Source organism: Oncorhynchus kisutch, linkage group LG14 (genome assembly GCF_002021735.2).
Source record: "Oncorhynchus kisutch isolate 150728-3 linkage group LG14, Okis_V2, whole genome shotgun sequence".
Lineage (NCBI taxonomy): Eukaryota > Metazoa > Chordata > Actinopteri > Salmoniformes > Salmonidae > Oncorhynchus > Oncorhynchus kisutch.
In genome coordinates this window covers 57109043-57131149 of record NC_034187.2, presented here as the reverse complement: position 1 = coordinate 57131149, position 22107 = coordinate 57109043, and the positions used below count along the sequence as shown (strand labels likewise).

Below are 22107 nucleotides of genomic sequence, written 5' to 3'. Positions count from 1 at the left end.
TAATTCGAAACAGTGATAAAAAGAAAGGGAAAAACCATTCTCAGAACCATTTTATGTTTACAGTCTGGACTGGGGTCTGAAGTCTGGACCGTGGTTTGAACGGTGTGGGAGGTGCCAGCTGCGTAGTCTACGGTGCTGCGACCCTTAATTGGCCGTAAGGGTCTTTCATGCAAACGAGGAGGGTGTGTCCTGGACGAGACGACAGTCGCGCGCCTGGGTAGATCTCCGCCTGTTTCAGTGTATAGTCAATGCAAACTCAACAGCGTGCGTCTTGGGAATTACGACGTTCTAGGAGTGAAATAGTGATTATTTTCAGACTGTTACCTCTTCGTCAATACGCTTGCTGAATTTTGGACTATTTCCCTCGGAAATATCTCGCGGAATTTATTTTGGAGATAAGGTAAATTCCTTGTTGTCGCCCCTGTGCGGTATATGTTGCTGCCGACAATCTGCATCTGCTCCCTCTGTACATTTGGTTTGGTTCAAATGTTTGAAAAGTCAGTCCTCATGCGGACCATTATGTTGTATGTTCTGGGTTGTCGGTCTTTGCAAACCCACTGAACTGAATTTGCGAAGTAAATGTCGACAACCTTCATCCCACGACTTGGCGACATGACTGCGACTTTCTGGTTTGACAGGTCTGAGATCTCAATTAAAGAGCTGTCACACAAGGTGTCAAATTAAACATTTGAATGAGAAAAACATTGCATTTATTCTAGTGACCGATTTGTAGCATGCATCCTTTATTGTTATGCTACATGGTAGCCTATTTGATTAGGTTAGTATTTTCCAGGTTGTATATTTATTTTTCTAGGGCACTTGATAACTTGCCAGATTGATGGTCACTATTGTAGTTTGTGATTATAATTTATGTCAAATTATTTCTCCAGCTAGTTGAAAGGGTGCGGGGTCATAGTCATAGTTGCCCATAAATGTCCGTCGCATCATTCTACCCTAAATCATCAATGAATATCGATGGGGGCAACTTCACAGGGTTGTCAGTGCACGATAAATAGAATTGACACAATATCGAAAGCGTCAACTGTGTAATGTTGCTTTAGCCTATAAAGTCGTCAACTTGAAGTGACGTATAGGCCTATCTATCATTTTAGTGAATTGTAGATAATAATAATTCCTTATATTGAGGCTTTCAAAGCCTACCTCTCGTTTTAGTGAATTGTAGTCAATAGCCATTCCTTATTTTGAGGCTTTCAAAGTTTATCATATTAGTTATGAAATGCTTTGTGCAGGTTATGTAAATTATGTTGTAGTTGTATCTTTAAAAAAACGATCGTTTATATATATATATATATATATATATATATATATATATATATATATATATATATTCTAGTCATACGCCTACCATTTAAAAAAAACTAACTTGATATTTTTTTAATAAAAATCCTGTTTAAACACACAGACGGGTGGTAACAATAATGTTATTACACAAGACAACCATAGGAAAGATTTTCTACTGAACCCCCGGTTGCCATGCGCCTATTATTTCCCCTGAAATCTCTGCCGCGGGACTCGCCTTTTGTCCTAATCCGTTTCCCTCACCGTACTGGTTCACAATCAAAATACCGGATTTAGCGATTTAGTACTCCGTGACGTCTGGCCATCTGCAATTGCCTGCAAAAACACAGTCCAAATTAGCACATTTTTATGCATGTATTCAAACAATGCCTTCACGCGGTAACAGATTGTATGACAATTGTTTTGGCAGATAAGGGGCAATATAATCGAATTTGCTTGCTCTCTTCAGGTGGTTAATTGACTTGCGCATTGTCTTTCCCGCAAATATTTTTAGCATCTTTTGTCTTCACGCTATTATGCCAATGCTTCAAATCATCTGTCTTTTGCATTTGGGCATAGGCCTACATAAATATATTATGCAATTGTAACATGGAAAGACTTATTTCAAGCTCAACAAAGTTCAGTGTAAATGAAGTAGACAGCAGGCTACTAAATGAATGCTCACTTACACATAATTCTGCAGTTGGCAACCTGAAGTAGAAGAGAAATGTTATCTTTGGACAGAGCTATCTGAAACATTTATGCACTGTTAAAATTGTATAAGATCTTCTAGGCTTCAATGCACTCGGGCTACTGTAATGGACCACACTGCCCATTCTCTGGAGGAGAGAGCAATCATGTGTCAACCCCATGCTTAGCCATCATATCTCACCTAAATTTAGCCATCATATCTCACCTCAGCAGGATGCTGTGTTGGAGCCAGCAGCCTGTGCTGTGTGTTTGTGTGTGAATTATACCGTGACATCCGGGGGGGGGGGGGGACTTTATTTGTTTCATGGGAAAAAGGCATGTCATTAAATGGTAAACCTGTGGCATGAACACAACCAGTCATGATGTTTTCATCTGATTGTCAAACAAACCACTACCTGCACAAGTTCACTCCAAAAGACTTCCAGCATCTGAACAGTGTACTGGGCACATGCCCATTTGATGACTAGAAAGAGACATTGGTTACAAAACAACAAGTCAAGTGAGATTCTGCGATTTTCATTAGACCTACACTCATGTAGCCCGAATTAGTTGATATGTTTTTGTAAAAAGTCAAGTTGAGAAACCTGAAAAGGGGCTGAAATACGGGACTGTCCCAGGATGACAAGTGCCCAGGATGACAAGTGCACATGGGAAATGTATTTTTTAAAACCATGTCAGAGATGTGGGGGTGTTTGTTAATTTAGAATAAACTTTTATTTTAATATTTATCACTGTAGCAGTAAATTGCATTATTTGGAGACCCCTCCCCAAAGATGGACTTTGCATTTAGATTCCTCTTTCATTTCAGGGGGGTTTAGGCCCCCTGTAATTCGCTGTGTGTGTGTGTGTGTGTGTGTGCGTGTAAATGAAAGCACAGTTTCATTTTTGGCTTGCATCTGTGTGCATATGTATTCGCTGTGTGCGTGTCACCTGGTGCATGACTGATGAAGTTACTGATGCTGTGAATCGGTGGCCTTGCTCTACTAAGATCCCTCCATCACTGCCACAGCATATCGGTGGGCCTACCACAAATCTCTCCCTTACCAGGTCTCTACCCTACACCTCAGCACCATCACAGTAGACCTCAGGTGCTCAGGCAGTTGATTTGTAGATCAGTGAATCAGTGTTGTGAACAGCTGATCTAACTGAACTGAAGCCAGTTTTCTGGCACTCGCTCTAGGTTTTGGCGACAGCCTTAATTGGCTAACTGGTAATTAGGAGTTTGGGTTCACAACCTCAAGGGTGTCGTTAACTGGCGCCACAACAAAACCATCGGTGTCGTTGCATCATCGAAACACATCTCTTTTTTTTTGTTATAAAGGAAAATGGGCCTCAAAGATTTTACCTCACTTAAAAGAGAATTCAAGGCCTCTCTTGTGGCGCAATGGTCTAAGGCCGTTACCGGTAGACCCATGAGGCGGCGCACAATTTGGCGCAGCGTCGCACGGGTTTGGGGAGTGTTTGGCTTGCTGTGATTTCCTTGTCCCATCGCGCTGTAGAGACTCCTTGTGGCGGGCCGGGCACCTGCTACTGTATCTGACTTTGGTTGACAGTTGTACGGTGTTTCCTCAGACACATTGTTGTGACTGGCTTCCGGGTTAAGTGAGCAGTGTGTCAAGAAGCAGTGCGCCTTGGCAAGGCCGTGTTTCGGTGGACGCATGGCTCTCGACCTTCACTTCTCCCAAGTCCGTACAGGAGTTGCAGCGACGGGACAAGACTGTAACTACAAATTGGATACCACAAAAAAAATTAAAAGAGAAAGAGTACTTGACAGTTGTCTGTAGTTGGTGTTACGTCGATCCCGTTCCCCCTTAGTGAGAGTTGTCTCTTTAGCGTGTGGCTTCATTAATTTCAACATCTCTATCTCGCTAGCAATTAATAGGTTTCCAGATGGCTCGAGCTATTATACCTCTGCTTGTGTGTAATGTTTGCATCTATTTAGTGGGCTTTTGTTGACAGATAACTTCATGTAGCTGGAAATCAGTGTTGTGTATGTAGCTGTATTTGAGCACACGGATCATGCCATATTCTGTCTTCGCTAATGTTTAAACATGGCTCCGACAAAGGTTGAAAAACATCAGTACTGCATTGAATGTGTTTGCACGTACACAAAGTCTAGGCCTAATCAGCATGGAACCTCTACAGTGTTTTGTCTGCGTGGTTATAAAAGCATTAACATGCACAGTTGTATCTGCCTGCCTGAATATCCAGCACACAACCTAAACAGGCTTATCTCAGCTTGGATGTGAAACCGCCCCTCTGAGTGCAGTGCCGTCTCCCCGTCCCTCTGCTGTGACTGAGGGTGACACAGTGGGAGTGGTGAGGTTACGGCTGGAGAGCCGTAGCACCATGACAGGGGAACTGGATCTAGCCAGTTGCGTTGTTGACATGGTGCTTGTCGATTTGAGATGAGTGAATTAGAAGAGCAGGATGTGGGATGTTCTCAGAGTGGGAAGCTTCTGGTGAGATTGTGTGTATGTGTTCTGTGAGTCTATGTATTTGTGTGTGAGGGTGAAAGATATAACAATGCTTGTGTTGTATTCGATTTATGGCGTGTGTAGCTTGGATGAGTAGCTTGTGTGTGTGTGTGTGTGTGTGTGTGTGTGTATACACTGCTCAAAAAATAAAGGGAACACTAAAATAACACATCCTAGATCTGAATGAATGAAATATTCTTATTAAATATTTTTTCTTTACATTGTTGAATGTGCTGACAACAATATCACACGAAAATGATCAATGGAAATCAAATTTATAAACCCATGGAGGGCTGGATTTGGAGTCACACTCAAAATTAAAGTGGAAAACCACACTACAGGCTGATCCAACTTTGATGTAATGTCCTTAAAACAAGTCAAAATGAGGCTCAGTAGTGTGTGTGGCCTCCACATGCCTGTATGACCGCCCTACAACGCCTGGGCATGCTCCTGATGAGGTGGCGGATGGTCTTCTGAGGGATCTCATCCCAGACCTGGACTAAAGCATCCGCCAACTCCTGGACAGTCTGTGGTGCAACGTGGCTTTGGTGGATGGAGCGAGACATGATGTCCCAGATGTGCTCAATTGGATTCAGGTCTGGGGAACGGGCAGGCCAGTCCATAGCATCAATGCCTTTCTCTTGCAGGAACTGCTGACACACTCCAGCCACATGAGGTCTAGCATTGTCTTGCATTAGGAGGAACCCAGGGCCCACCGCACCAGCATATGGTCTCACAAGGGGTCTGAGGATCTCATCTCGGTACCTAATGGCAGTCAGGCTACCTCTGGCGAGCACATGGAGGGCTGTGCAGGCCCCCAAAGAAATGCCACCCCACACCATGACTGACCCACCGCCAAACCGGTCATGCTGGAGGATGTTGCAGAAAGCAGAACGTTCTCCACGGCATCTCCAGACTCTGTCACGTCTGTCACATGTGCTCAGTGTGAACCTGCTTTCATCTGTGAAGAGCACAGGGCGCCAGTGGCGAATTTGCCAATCTTAGTGTTCTCTGGCAAATGCCAAACGTCCTGCACGGTGTTGGGCTGTAAGCACAACCCCCACCTGTGGACGTCGGGCCCTCATACCACCCTCATGGAGTCTGTTTCTGACCGTTTGAGCAGACACATGCACATTTGTGGCCTGCTAGAGGTCATTTTGCAGGGCTCTGGCAGTGCTCCTCCTGCTCCTCCTTGCACAAAGGCGGAGGTAGCGGTCCTGCTGCTGGGTTGTTGCTCTCCTACGGCCTCCTTCACGTCTCCTGGTGTACTGGTGTCTCATGCTACCACTAGAGTGAAAGCACCGCCAGCATTCAAAAGTGACCAAAACATCAGCCAGGAAGCATAGGAACTGAGAAGTGGTCTGTGGTCACCACCTGCAGAACCACTCCTTTATTGGGGGTGTCTTGCTAATTGCCTATAATTTCCACCTGTCTATTCCATTTGCACAACAGCATGTGAAATGTATTGTCAATCAATGTTGCTTCCTAAGTGGACAGTTTGATTTCACAGAAGTGTGATGACTTGGAGTTACATTGTGTTGTTTAAGTGTTCCCTTAATTTTTTTGAGCAGTATATGTAATATATATATATATTTTTAATGATATTTAACTAGGCAAGTCAGTTAAGAACAAATTCTTATTTACAATGACGACCTACCAGAAGGCAAATGGCCTCCTGCTGGGATGGGGGTTGGGATTAAAAATATAGGACTAAACACACATCATGACAAGAGAGACAACACAACACTACCTAAGATGACAACATAGCATGGCAGCAACACAACATGACAACAACTTGGTAGCAGCACAACATGGTAGCAGCACAAAACATAGTACAAACATTTTTGGGCACAGACAACTGAACAAAGGGCAAGAAGGTAGAGACAACAATGCATCACGTGAAGCAGCCACAACTATTATAGTGTGGTCACTAAGAAGTGAGCACAGGCCTGTGTGATTGTCATTCCGCCTGATGTACAGTTGCTTTGTGCGCATGGGTCTTTTTGGCCTAGTATCTGTATCAATCTGTTACGTCTAGTATGTTGCTCCACTCTGTAACTCCAGAGGATCTGTAAAAGTCCCACTTCTGTAAAAGTCCCACGTCATTAGTAGCCTCAACATTCACCAGCCGAGTTGGGTTCTGCTCACCAGCCCATGATGGCTAAATATGACCCCGCCATCGTAGCTTTTTTCCATTTCATTCAAAGATTGTGTCCCCCTCACTGATGGCCTGCAGACGCAGAAGCACCCTGAGAAATGGGCTGTTTTGTCGAGGGTGTGATTTTTATTTCCTGGCTGTCTCTTTTCCAGACTTTGGCTCCTGAATTGTGTCGCCGGTGGAGAGGTCCTCAAAGGCCCATCGCTCCTAATGCCCCCAGAGGTAATGAGTGCTGAAATAGCCTTCCCCTTCAAGTGCCTCTAGTATCTGCTCCTCGTTCTTATCTTACTTCATGTTTTCTCCTCTCTTTGTCTCCTTTCCCTCTCTCCTCTAAAGATGGGGGTAAATCGATACAGTAACAGTGCCTTCAGAAAGTATTCATACGCCTTGACTTATTCCACATTTTGTTCTGTTACAGCCTGAATTCAAAATTGATTACATAGATTTTTTCTTCCCCATCTACACACAATACCCCATAATGACAAAGTGAAAACATGTTTTTAGTCAATTTTATTTTAGATGAATTACAGATCTAATTTACATAAGTATTCACACCTGAATCAATACTTTGTAGAAGCACCTTTGGTGGTGATTGCGGCTTTGAGTTGTCTTGGGTATGCTTTGCACATCTGGATTTGGGGATTTCCTCCCATTCTTCCTTGCAGATTTTCTCAAGCTCTTACATTTGATGGGAAGCGGCGGTGAACAGCAATCTTCAAGTCTTTCCACAGATTTGAAATGAGATTCAAGTATGGGCTTTGGCTGGGCCACTCAAGAGATTTCACATTCTTGTTCTAAAGCCATTCCAGCATTGCTTTGGCTGTATGCTTGGGGTCATTGTCCTGTTGGAACATACAGTTGAAGTCGGAAGTTTACATACACCTTAGCCAAATACATTTAAACTCAGTTTTTCACAATTCCTGACATTTAATCCTAGTAAAAATTCCCTGTTTTACGTCAGTTAGGATCACCACTTTATTTTAAGAATGTGAAATTTCAGAATAATAGTAGAGAATGATTTATTTCAGCTTTGTTTTCTTTCATCACACTCACCTTGGGTCAGAAGTTTACAAACACTCAATTAGTATTTGGTAGCAATGCCTTTAAATTGTTTAACTTGGATCAAACATTTCGGGTAGCCTTCCACAAGCTTTCCACAATAAGTTGGGTGAATTCTGTCCCATTCCTCCTGACAGAGCAGGTGTAACTGAGTCAGGTTTGTAGGCCCCCTTGCTCGCACACACTTTTTCAGTTCTGCACACATTTTCTATAGAATTGAGGTCTTTGTGATGGCCACTCCAATACCTGAACTTTGTTGTCCTTAAGCCATTGTGCCACAACTTTGAAAGTATACTTGGGGTCATTGTCCATTTGGAAGACCCATTTGCGACAAAGCTTTAACTTCCTGACTGACGTCTTGAGATGTTGCTTCACTATATCCACATAATTTTCCTACCCCATGACGCCATCTATTTTGTGAAGTGCACCAGTCCCTCCTGCAGCAAAGCACCCCCACAACATGATGCTGCCACCCCCATGCTTCACGGTTGGGATGGTGTTCCCTCGGCTTGCAAGCATCCCCCTTTTTCCTCCAAACGTAACGATGGTCATTATGGCCAAACAGTTCTATTTTTGTTTCATCAGACCAGAGGACATTTCTCCAAAAAGTACGATCTTTGTCCCCATGTGCAGTTGCAAACTGTATTCTGGCTTTTTTTTATGGTGGTTTTGGAGCAGTGGCTTCTTCCTTGCTGAGCGGCTTTCAGGTTATGTCGATGCAGAACTTGTTTTACTGTGGATATAGATACTTTTGTACCGGTTTACTCCAGCATCTCAACAAGGTCCTTTGCTGTTGTTCTGGGATTGACTTGCACTTTTCGCACCAAAGTACGTTCATCTCTAGGAGACAGAACGCACTTCCTTCCTGAGCAGTATGACGGCTGTGTGGTCCCATGGTGTTTATACTTGCATACTATTGTTTGTACAGATTAACGTGGTACCTTCAGGTGTTGTGCAGGTCTACAATAATTTTTCTGAGGTCTTGGCTGATATCTTTTGATTTTCCCATGATGTCAAGCAAAGAGGCACTGAGTTTGAAGGTAGGCCTTGAAATGGATCCACAGGTACACCTCCAATTGACTCAAATGATGTCAATTAGCCTATCAGAAGCTTCTAAAGCTTTGACATTTTCTGGAATTTTCCAAGCTGTTTAACGGCACAGTCAACTTAGTGTATGTAAACTTCTGACCCACTGGAATTGTGATACAGTGAATTATAAGTGAAATAATTTGTCTGTAAACAATTGTTGGAAAAATTGCATGAGTTTTAATGACTCCAACCTAAGTGTATGGACATTTCCAACTTCAACTGTATATTTGGGGAAGGGTATAAAACGTCTTCTTCTTTTTAAATAGTGAGCCAACATGTTTTCAGCACTTTTTTATTTCCATGACTGATAAAAACAAATGTTATTATGCTCTTTCTTGTCTCTCTGCAGCAGACATATACATCAAATTGCAATAAAATCTCAGTTTTGAATCGCAATACATTTTGAACCGTGAGAATCACAATACATATAGACTATCGTGTTATTATTGTATCACGAGTTCTCTGGAATTTAACCAGCCCTACTCTTTAGTTTTTATTAAACCCTCCACCACCACCCCTCTTCGGAGGACAAATATCATCGTTTTTTTTTTTACACCTTTATTTGCTACATATACATATATTTTTACATACTTTTATATAAAGCAGTCACATAACAATAATACATTACCAAACATCAGCTCTTTAATCCCACCCCCTCAGCCACTCTCAGCCCATCCCACCTATCACCATAGACCACCCTCGTTTGGTTTCTATGTGCCATAAATCTTTCAATTGTGCTGTGATGTTTGACAAAAAGTTTGAACCTTTCTAAACGTGTATTATCCACAGATTGTGAGCTGAAGATGAAAACCTTTCCTATGAGTATTATTATATTATTTATTGACTGACAGCCCTACCTCTTCTCACATCATAAACTTTTATCTCTCCTCTTCTTCTCTTGTCCCACCAGTTTTTCAATCTATCTCCAAATTTCTCCCACAATTTCCTAATCTCTTCCACTCTATTCTATTGCCCTATTATTGGTTCTGTCCACACAGATCCATAACACTATTTTTATTGCATTACGTGGGAGGAACAGAAAGCCAGATCTTTATAGTGTTTTGCTTTTAGCATTGCTATAGGCCTGTATTTGGTAAGAGATGATAGTTTGTCCAATTCGGCAGCAACGCGTCTCTGCCCAGTGTAAAGTCATGTCAGAGTATATAAATACCATGATGCAATTGCCTCCTGTAGAAATTAAGGATCTGTGAAATGCTGCTCCGTCTTCATGGTCGGGGATTTCGGTTGACGCCTAGTGTTGTAGCTCAGCGGTAATCTCCGCATGCCTGTGTCAACTCCCTATGATTCTCCCTGCTGCATGCGATGAAAACATTTCTGGAAATCTATCGGAAGACTTCTTTCACAGTTTGCCACTCACTAGCTAGCTTTGACCTAATGTCGCGATCCACGAACCCAGCACACTCTCCCCAAATGACTTAATTAACCTTTTCACGTGTGAGTTTCAAACATCTCTAACGGTCGCCCCAGTGTGAGTTTTTGTGTGCTTAATGTGCTTAATGTCAGAATGCACTCACTGTTCCAAAACCAAGGCACGCTGCCTGCAAAAGGATCTATAGGCTATGATACAACTTGTCAGTTTCAAATGATTTTCTAACAAGTTTTATTTTCGAACAACAGTTTGAGGTGTGTTCCGCCTCCTCGTTAATTCACACAGAAGTAGCCTATTTAACTATTGCGGACAATTTATGTTTGAGGATTTACTGAGCTGTCTTTGACGAGAGCCCAAGCACTTCCCCAGTGTTTTCCGAGAACAAGTACGCAGGCATTTGCGCATCTCCAGTCAGAACATAACTTGCCCAAACTTTTTCCCCCTGGCACATTTTCCGGCTGGTGTCCGGCATTGCCTTCTTGTTGTTTTCCCTGCTAATAATAACTTTGGACATGTGTGTGTTCCTATCAAAGTAAGTACCTTATTATGTTATCATTATAGTTTCTGTATATCGTGTTGTTTCTACTGTAGCACACCGTAAGTATGTATGGAGCATCATGTATTTACTGTTTCATTCACATGTTTTCAAGTACTGGTGACAAATCATGCATTCTGATTCTTGCATAGATTGTAATGGACACATATGATGTGTATAAAATACTTTTTGGAAGGTTGTACTGATTTATGATGAGCCAATGCTAAGCAAAATGCCAGCTATTTGTGGCACCATGTTTGTTGATGTCATACAATGCACTCTGGTTGTCGTCTGTCAGACCAAAGATATAACAAAATGAGGTAAAGGGGATGGTTCACCCGATTGACTTAGTTACAATCTATCATTACTCAGGGTTTCCAATTTAGACACCCCTTTCCAGGTGTTTTATTTTTATTTAACTTATAAACTTTCCTGTGTTTGCCACCCATTTATGATTAAATCCCCCGTAATATTAATATTTACTGCGTCATATACCCCCACGATAACTTCCCCCATTTCTATCCCCTATGCACTTGAAATCCTCAACAAACCCCCTTAAAATGGTTTCACCCAAATCTGGCAACGCTGTTTAGCTTTCTCTCTACGGTTAGGCTAGGCAATAGGCTTGTATTTGGGGTGATGATCTGTGAGGTGATAACATTTTATTTGCTTTGTGATTTATCAAACTGTAAACGACTTGTCAAGTCATGTGCTCTGGTTCTGGTATACACTGTAACAAGTACATTGAAGATTTGTAATATGCTGAAAAGTGGCCGAACTAACTATTTTCTGGGCAATAGGTGCAACCAACTTTGACTTTGTTTATTTGCATCTTATAGTGAATGGCATTCTGGGATTAGGGAGTTTTTGCTTGTCAAACAACTCTCCTTCCGTGGCCTCCAACTGCTCTTAAACGCAAGTAAAACTAAATGCATGCTATTCAATCGATCACTGCCCGCACCTGCTCACCCGTCCAGCATCACTATCCTGGACGGTTCTGACTTAGAATATGTGGACAACTACAAATACCTAGGTGTCTGGTTAGACTGTAAACTCTCCTTCCAGACTCACATGAAGCATCTCCAATCCAAAATTAAATCTAGAATCGGCTTCCTATATCGCAACAAAGCATCCTTCACTCATGCTGCCAAACATACCCTCGTAAAACTGACCATCCTACCGATCCTCGACTTCGGTGATTTCATCTATAAAATAGCCTCAAACACTCTACTCAACAAACTGGATGCAGTCTATCACAGTGTCATCCGTTTTGTCACCAAAGCCCCATACACTACCCACCATTGCGACCTGTATGCTCTCGTTGGCTGGCCCTCGCTTCATACTTGTCGCCAAACCCACTGGCTACAGGTTATCTACAAGTCTCTGCTAGGTAAAGTCAGCTCACTGGTCACCATAGCAGCACCCACCCGTAGCACGCGCTCCAGCAGGTATATCTCACTGGTCACCCCCAAAGCCAATTCCTCCTTTGGTCGTCTTTCCTTCCAGTTCTCTGCTGCCCATGACTGGAACGAATTGCAAAACTCACATCTTCCGTCACTAGCTTTAAGCACCAGCTGTCAGAGCAGCTTACAGATCACTGCACCTGTACATAGCCCATCTGTAAACAGCCCATCTATCTACCTACCTCATCCCCATACTGGTATTTATTTATTTATTTTTGCTCCTTTGCACCCCAGTATCTATCTGCACATTCATCTTCTGCCGATCTACCATTTCAGTGTTTAATTGCTATATTGTAATTACTTCGCCACCATGGCCTATTTATTTCCTTAACTTACCTCATTTGCACTCACTGTATATATACTTTTTGTTTTCTTTTGTTCTACTGTATTATTGACTGTATGTTTTGTTTATTCCATGTGTAACTCTGTGTTGTTGTATGTGTCGAATTGCTACACTTTATCTTGGCCAGGTCACAATTGCAAATGAGAACTTGTTCTCAACTAGCCTAACTGGTTAAATAAAGGTGAAATAAAAATAAAAAACATAAACAAACAAACATGGCTGCCATCATAAAGCATTTAGCTGCTGTTAGCTTAGCTGACACACACTTATTTTCTAAACAATATTACATTTCTCCCTTGGGCTCATAAGAGCTGTGGTACATTGTAAACAAGTCTAGCTGTTAGGTCGCTAATGTTTAGATTTTTTTTCCCCCTCTCTCGGCGCAGCCTGTTATTTAGACTGGTTTATGAAATGAGTTTGGTTGTGGAAGTTCCGTGTGATGCTTAGATGATGACGTTCACATGTATCTTTTACAATAAAAGGTGAGATTGTGGAATAAAGTTGTGAAGACATTTATTTCCCATCAGAACAAAACATTGTTTAGATGCTTTTCAGACAACAATGCTGTTTGTTGCATCATACAGTGCATCCGGGAAGTATTCAGAACCCTTGACTTTTTCCACATTTTGTTATGTTCCAGCCTTATTGTAAAATGGATTAAATAGTTTCCCCCCCTCATCAATCTACACAAAATACAAAATTTATTTTTTATTTTTTATTTTTTTATTTCACCTTTATTTAACCAGGTAGGCTAGTTGAGAACAAGTTCTCATTTGCAACTGCGACCTGGCCAAGATAAAGCATAGCAGTGTGAGCATACAACAAAGAGTTACACATGGAGTAAACAATTAACAAGTCAATAACACAGTAGAAAACGAAGGGGGGGTCTATATACAATGTGTGCAAAAGGCATGAGGAGGTAGGCAAATAATTACAATTTTGCAGATTAACACTGGAGTGATAAAAGATCAGATGGTCATGTACAGGTAGAGATATTGGTGTGCAGAAGAGCAGAAAAGTAAATAAATAGAAACAGTACGGGGATGAGGTAGGTGAAAAGGGTGGGCTATTTACCAATAGACTATGTACAGCTGCAGCGATCGGTTAGCTGCTCAAATACCCCATAATGACAAAGCAAAAACAGGTTTTTAGAAATATGCAGCATTTACAGCCTCAAGTCTTCTTGGGTATGACGTTGCAAGTTTGGCACACCTGTATTTGAGTTTCTCCCATTCTTCTCTGCAGATCCCCTCAAGCTCAGGTTGGATGGGGAGCGTCACTGCCCATCAAGTCCGGGCCCTGGCTGGGCATTCAGAGACTACTCCCAATGTCACTCCTGTGTTGTCTTTGTTGTGTGCTAATTGTCGTTGTCCTGTTGGAAGGTGAACCTTCGCCCAGTCTGAGGTCCTGTGCGCTCTGGAGCAAGTTTTCATCAAGGATCTGTCTGTACTTTGCTCCATTCATCTTTGGCTCAATCCTAACTAGTCTCTCAGTCTGCCACCACCATGCTTCACCATAGGGATGGTGCCAGGTTTCCTCCTGACGTGACGCTTGGCATTCAGGCCAAAGAGTTCAGTCTTGGTTTCATCAGACCAAGAATCTTGTTTCTCCTGGTCTGAGAGTCCTTTAGGTGCCTTTTGGCAAACTCCAAGCGGGCTGTTATGTGCCTTTTTACAGAGGAGTGGCTTCCGCCTGGCCACTCTACCATAAAGGCCTGATTGGCGAAGTGCTGCAGAGATGGTTGTCCTTCTGGAAGGTTCTCCCATCTCCACAGAGGATGTCTTTCTTTCAGAGCTCCGATCAGGTCCTTGGTCACTTCCCTGACCGAGCCCTTCTCCCCCGATTGCTCAGTTTGGCCGGGCGGACAGTTCTAGGAAGAATCTTGGTGCTTCCAAACTTCTTCCATTTAAGAATGATGGAGACCACTGTGTTCTTGGGGACCTTCAATGCTGCAGACATTTTTTGGTAGCCTTCCCCAGATCTGTGCCTTGACACAATCCTGTCTCAGAGTTCTACAGACAATTCCTTCAACCTCATGGCTTGGTTTTTGCTCTGACATGCACTGTCAACTGTGGGCCCTTATATAGACATGCATGTGCCTTTCCAAATCATGTCCAATCAATTTACTCCAATCAAGTTGTAGAAACATCTCAAGGATGATCAATGGAAACAGGATTCACCCAAGCTCAATTTCGAGTCTCATAGCAAAGGGTCTGAATACATATGTAAATAAGGGGTCATTATGGGGTATTGTGTGTAGATTGATTGATTGATTGATATTTAATCAATTTTAGAAGAAGGATGTAACATAACAAAATGTGGAAAAGGTCAAAGGGTCTGAATACTTTCTGAATGCACTGCACGTTCTGTTTCTACTGTTCGAATCACATATTTGCGATGGTACGCTGCAGGGACTACTCAACAATGACCACAAATATGTGATCGTATGTGTCAAAGGGTTAGTTGTCAACACATGCCCTCCATACAAGGTAGGCCATCATTGTAAAAAATAATTTGTTCATTAACTGACTTGCCTGACTTGCCAGCTTATTTGCTTTGCTCCTTTTAAAAACCGGCTGACTTTTAAAGCCAGGGACAGGTTTAAATTATAAATAAGGTTCAAAGGGGCTTCGGGGTGCTTGTGCCAAATGATCTCTACTTTTATTCACTTAATGATAGTGTATCTCTTTCCTGCTTCATTGATTAGCTGTTGGCAAATAAAATGGCTGAAGAGTCATTTCTGCGACTGGCCTGCTTCAAAGGGAGATCGGGGGTAGCTAAATCAGTTTTACGGTTGATGGTGTCTGCTGATATGCAGCACAGAGACTGTTTTATGAGCTTTATTGGTGAGGCGCGGAGATAACACAAGTCATTGCGTGGAGGAAGGCCTATTCTGTAGGGGGAGTTTTGCGGATGCAGGCTTGCCAGTTTTTATCAACTTCTTGCTTCTTTCGTGCCCTCTTTTTTTACTCTGTCTTGCTCCTACTGTTTTTTTGTTGCCTCATTGCTTGTTTGCTCACTTGCTTGCTTGAAGTTGAAGTGCAGGTGCTGACAAACACAACATTCAAACTCCTTAGCACAAGCGTTCCAGGAATGTGAAAGTAGAAGCAAGCAAAGTGGGGTGAAGGGAGGGGGGATTTTTATTTTAAGAAAGATCCCGCGGAATTCCTTAGTGTTCCGAAAGAGGGGGGGAGGAGGAGGAGGAGGGGGGGAGAGAGAGAGAGAAAAGCCGTGCTGAGGAAAGATTGAGAGGCCACGGACGCTCAAGATCTTTAACTTTGTCCCAGTCTGATGAGGATTGAGAAAAGTCCAAAAAAGGAGAAGAAAGAGCTCTCCAAAATGTACAGCTGGAAGCTGTCTCTTCCAAGCACTTAAAATGTTGCAGAAACAACGCCTTTTTGCAACACATGGAGCTTAGTGGAAAAGATGGTCTCTGTAAGTGTTCCAAGGCCTCTCTATGGCAATTAATGGAACAATAATTACAGTAGCGCGGTTAGACAACAGAGAAATTTGACTTTGTCAGAATACACACAACAGATGATTTGGTGTGGTTAAATTGCCAGCTGATGCCATTAAAAAAAAAAATCTGTAATCTGGTTGAGAGATGAAATGAGGCATAAAATGGAAGGAGCCAGAGATTGGATTTCTGCACTTCAGAGCTGTTCAATGGGTTTCATATTCATTTATTGCTCCCCTAACTCCTCAATCCCTACCAGCATGTGTTGCACATGACTCCCATTATTCTTAAAGGTCCTCAATTACCTCTTGTGTACAAATAGTTTACACCAGGACCTAGCCTAGATGTTTAATTCACTGATCCACATTCAGTCTATCTGGCTTTGGCAAACAATGGCGTCACCAGTAAGAGATGGAACGGCAGTTGACAGCGTGGCGACTGGAAGGAGGACAGGAAGCAGGTGACAAAGATGGAGTGTTCCATGTCCTCTTCTCGCTCTCTCTCTTCGCTCTCTCTCTTCCTCCACCCTTTCTGTCTAACTCATGCTGGACCAGAACCAAACATCTGGTTTGTGTCTTAGAACTTGGTGGCGGGGACTTAGTATATGAGGAGAGAGGGGTTTGACTGGTGTTCGGGCTTCGGTTTGGAAAAGGGGTTATGTTTAAACCTGGGAGTGTGTAAAGGGGACAGAGGGTCAAGGGGTACAGAGGTTGCAATGAGGTTGAAGCACTGCCTGTACCCAAACCTCGCCTCCTAATGAGGAGAGCGCTGATGGAGGAAGATAACTGGCTATGTTGCTAACTCTGGATTATAAGGATTGTAAACATCATTGCCACTCTTTCACCTAAAGCAGCTTGTAGGTCTCAAAGACCAATAGTGTATTTGATCTGGCTGGAACTATATTGAGCAGTTTTAAGTGTGTGTGTGAGTGATTCACTTTGTTTTTGTCTTTCCTAAAACAGTGCATCCAGAATAAACTCTCGCCTTTTGCTAAAATGTTGCCCTCTGACCAAAAGTCTTTGCATGTGGCACCTTTTAATAAAATGGCTCGTCTTTAAAATTGTATTTAGGTGCAACCAGGAAATCATTTGAGCAAGGAGATATACCTCACACCCACATCACAAGGGGCAGTAAAAGGCCATGAAAACAAACTACCCTTGGGAATAGGGAAATGCAACAGGCAATCAAACTTGAAATCAAATCTAATTTTATTAGTCACATGCGCCGAATACAACTGGTGTAGTAGACCTTACAGTGAAATGTTTACTTTACGAGCCCCTAATCAACAATGCAGTTAAAAAAATACAGATAAGAATAAGAGATAAAATTAACGACTTTACTCGTTAGGTGACTGCCCTTTGAAGTGTCAAAGTAGGTATGGGAGTTACAATGTGGGGTTTATCCACATCGGCCACTGTCACGTTTCATATGTTTACATCAAAAAGTAAAAAATTAAGTAAAAAGGTCTTGATGGAAAATATAAAAATATAAACGCAACATGTAAAGTGTTGATCCTATCTTTTATTTGAGATCATGAAACATCACAAATGTTCCATACGCACAAAAAGCTTATTTCTCTCAAAATGTGTGTACAAATTTGTTTACATCCCTGTTAGTGATAATTTCTCCTTTACCAAGATAATCCATCCACCTGACTGGTGTGGTATATCAAGAAGATGATTAAACAGCATGATCGTTGCAGAGGTGCACCTTGTGCTGGGGACAATAAAAGGCCACTCTAAAATGTGCAGTTTTGTCACACAACACAACGCCACAGATGTCTCAAGTTTTGAGGGCGTGTGCAATTGACATGCTGACTGTAGGAATGTCCACCAGAGTTGTTGCCAGATAATTTAATGTTAATTTCTCTACCATAAGCTGCCTCCAATGTCATTTTAGAGAATTTGGCAGTACGTTCAACCGGCCTCACAACCGCAGATCTCGTGTAACCACGCCAGCCCACATCCGGCTTCTTCACCTGCAGGATCGTCTGAGACCAGCCACCCGGAGAGCTGATGAAACTGTGGGTTTGCACAACCGATGAATTTCTGCACAAACTGTCAGAAACCGTCTCAGGGAAGCTCATCTGCGTGCTCGTCATCTTCAACGGGGTCTTGACCTGACTGCAATTCAGCATTGTAACCGACTTCAGTGTGCAAATAGTCACCTTCGATGACCACTGGCACGCTGGGGAAGTGTTCTCTTAACGGATGAATCCGGGTTTCAACTGTACCAGGCAGATGGTTCCCAAGTGGCGCATTGGTCTAAGGCTAAGGCTAATTGGTCTGCATCTCACTGTGCAATAGGCATCACTACAGTCCCTGGTTCGATTCCAGGCTGTATCACATCCGGCTGTAATTGGGAGTCCCATAGGGCGTCGCACAATTGGCCCAGCGTCATCCGGGTTTGGCCAGGGTAGGCCGTCATTGTAAATAAGAATTAGTTCTTAACTGGCTTTCCTAGTTAAATAAAGGGTAAATATTATTAGTATTCTAGTAATTCCATTAATAGTATTCTCACCAGACATGCCACCCATTGAGCATGTTTAGGATGCGCTGAATTGACGTGTACGACAGACAGTATGTTCCAGTTCCTGCCAATATGCAGCAACTTCGCACAGCCATTAAAGAGTGGGATAACATTCCACAGGCCACGGTCAACAGCTTGTTTAACTCTATGCGAAGGAGATGTCACTCACCCCCTATGTTTTTTAAGGTAGCTGTGACCAACAGATGCATATCTGTATTCCCATTTTGTGAAATCCATAGATTAGGGCCTAATAAATGTATTTCAATTGACTGATTTTCTTATATGAACTGTAAACTTAGTAAAATCTTTGAAATTGTTGTATGTTGCATTTATATTTTTGTTCAGTGTAATTAGCCTATTGAATTGCAACAGAATACACTTTGAAAAAGAAATTGTTGTCGAAGTAGGCCTAAATCCACTCCACTAAGAAAGAGGTTGTGTCACTGGAACCAATCATTTTGCCTGACTGTAGTGAAAACGGTGGTTCAAATCATGTCTCCATCCTTCCATTCACGGAGAGTAATGTTCTTAATTAACAGTTAGCACTAATGTCTTCCTCTTTCCATATACTCGGCTGTTCCGAGTCACTGGGATAGATATTGGGTTAGCAGAGCTTTCATTTCCCTGCCAGTATGAAAATCAATGTTCAGCAGGCCCAGTTTCTTTAAGGCCTAGATTAGCATGATAATGTCAGAGTAGTGGGAGTAACTAATCAGATTCTCGTAGTGCTCGTGCAGCTATTATCATACGAAACACACCATTAGTGGGAATGGTATTCTGCCAATCCCTCACCATTCAATTATTTTAACTAGTTTCTTGGAAAGACGTATCAGAAATGGAACAGTGCGGGGTAAGCAGAGATGGACTGCCTTAAACCGCTATATGATGTTACCCGCTGTGTTTTTCTATTACTCTGAACATCTATTGAGGCTGATCGCTTAAGAGCATGTGGAGTGGGTCTGGGCTCATGTTTGTCTGACTCTGAAGTAGACTGAAATGAGTCTGTTTTGGCCTTATATGAACCAGAATGGACAATACTCTAAAGTGCATTGCAAACATTTTGGTACAGTTTCTGACCTAAACTATACAAGTAGCTCAACAATGCTATTCCCAGTTTGCTGCATGTCAAAACAATTATTAGCTAGCCAGGCTCTTGATCCTGTAGGGGATTCCCTTCTGTTACCAAGTGAATGCATGATTTTTGAAGAAGCTAGCCACTTAGCTAGATAGCTAACTAGCCACTAAATTAGGAAACCAAACCAAATGTTTACATTTATATTTTAGAAGATTCTCTTATCCATAATTGCTCTTGTAAGTCGCTCTGGATATAAGTGCCTTGCTCAAGGGCACATCGTTAGATTTTTCACCTGGTTGGCTCTGGGATTCGTTCCAGCAACCTTTCAGTAACTGGCTTGCTAGGCTACCTGCCCGCAATGCACAGCATTTAACACATCTTAAACTGTTAATTTAATAGTTATAAATATCTGTGAATTCCATACTTTAATTCGATCGCCTAGCACAAGCTGCACACAGTGAGTGACTCACAAGGCTCCCTTCTCTCATAGTTGTGTGCATGTAAACAAACACCATGTGACTGGGGACTACGGTAAGATTCATAATAATGTGACAGCTGAAATGAGGAACGCAATGTTCTTTATCTCTAGATATTACAAAAGTTGACAGCAGGTATTTACTTAAAGTACCTACATGTATTGTAATTATAATTTTTTTTACTTCAAATATTATTGGCGGTTTTGAAAAACCATCTAATGGCTTTTTCCAAATACCCCGGTATATGGTATATACAATATACCGCCCAAGCCTAGTTAACAATAAAATACATCTTAAATGGAAGGGATTGTTTGTCTTCTGCTTCTTAGCTAAAACAAACTCAAGACAATGCATGCACACACTCCTGTTGAAATATTATGCATTCACCTGGATTGTGAACAGCCTAGACTACATCTTTATTTACCCAGTTTATCAATAGAGATGTACCATACAAAATCAAATATTACCATTGTAGTTTTGAAATTGGATTTGTAAAAAGTCATATTTATTGAATTATTGTATAATTGATTCATTAATGCATAGCTGTCAAAAATAATGTGGCATAGAAACGTTCAAATCGAATGATATTGAATTTAAAAGATGCCCAACGATTGAACAGAGCAGTAGCTGTGTTTATCTGTCTGGATCAAATGCCATTCTGTGACTTTGGCTAATATGCCTCATTTTTTTCATTGTTGTATCGTGATGGTATAAAGCATCATGATACTAAACCTGGTATCGGTGTTAGTCAAAATTCTGCTATCGTGACAACGCTAGTTCCTATGGGTCCCATTTCTGTCTGGAGGCTCTGTCAGGCCCATAAGTCAACTGTGTGGGTGTATCGTTGGACCAGCTACTGATTTGCCCTGACGTCTCTCTCGCTCGCTCCTTTTCTACCGCTCTCTTTCTGCTTCTCTCGCTCCCTCTCTCTCGCACACACTATCTTAGGGCATACCTAGGTCAACTCTTGTCTAGGCCAGGGGGGTTGGCATGTTGAAAATCTGAAGAGCCTCTCGATATCTCTAGTCAGGTAGTAGATTGGACTGGTGGTGAGAGAGGTGGATTGTTCACATGAAGCAGGGCTATGCTGTTCATTATTTCACAATTCTTTGGGAAGGGGGAAGAAGTATCTACCGAAAACAAGCTGCTTTGCCCTGAAGCACTTCAGGCCTTCGGTCAAGCATGGTCAAAGCAATGCATCTCTCTCTCTTTTCTCTCTCGCTCTCGCTTAAATTCTAATTCAATATGCTTTATATATGACTGACAAGGTCAATGTTGCCAAAAGCGAAGTGATATACATAACAATTTGATGAATAGAAGCTGTACTCATTCCAGAGTTTCTCATTATTTGTACTATTATTCTACATTGTAGAATAATAGTGAAGACATCAAAACTATGAAATAACATATGTGGAATCATGTGGTAACCAAAAAAAGTGTGAAACATATCAATATATTTTATATTTGAGATTCTTTAAAGTAGGCACCCTTTGCCTTGATGACGGCTTTGCACACTCTTGGCATTCTCTCAACCAGTTCCAGGTTTATTTTAATGTTCATGAAATAATTAGCCATTTTATATTTGGCTTTGTAATCAGAATCTTCAAGTATTTCATTAAAAAGGTTTGTCAAAGACTTTCAAACCTGGTCCACAGAAATCTTGAAATGATTCTTCACTGTTCTGTTATTTTAGACTGTAATCCCACCCATTGTTGAACATGCTTTTTTGGCAAACATCTAACTAGTCCTAGAGTGTTATGAGTAGTTAATTCGGTCACAACACAGATCTGAAATGTTCTTCAACCCTCGACCTGCTTGGCTGACCTCCTGCCCAGTCTGCCCACAGCAAAACATGCTTTGGTCTTATAGCGAGGGAGGAGTGATCGGGTTTTGAGATTTAATCACATTTTTGGTTTTCTGTGGTGATCTGAACCACAATGGGCACACTTAGAACGCAGAACAAGGGCCGGATTCAGTTAAACTAGAAACGTCCTGCCCCAGGCTAATTCCCAATGACAGATCCTTTGTTGATGGGCTAGCTACTTT

The 22107-nt window shown here is 42.0% G+C and overlaps 1 protein-coding gene across 5 annotated transcripts in view; it reads left to right on the top strand.

Moving 5' to 3' along the window:
• The first annotated feature begins 207 nt into the window (after positions 1–207).
• The window catches only part of LOC109875836 (semaphorin-6D), a 131259-nt gene continuing 109359 nt past the window's right edge, over positions 208–22107 (top strand). For 3 of the 5 annotated variants that reach the window (XM_031788624.1, XM_020468255.2, XM_031788620.1), the window contains exons 1-2: positions 208–400; positions 6798–6867. The gene's annotated coding sequence lies outside the window, so the exon portion shown is untranslated. The remainder of the gene's footprint in view (positions 401–6797; positions 6868–22107) is intronic. The other 2 variants (XM_031788623.1, XM_031788621.1) reach the window with 2 other exon arrangements.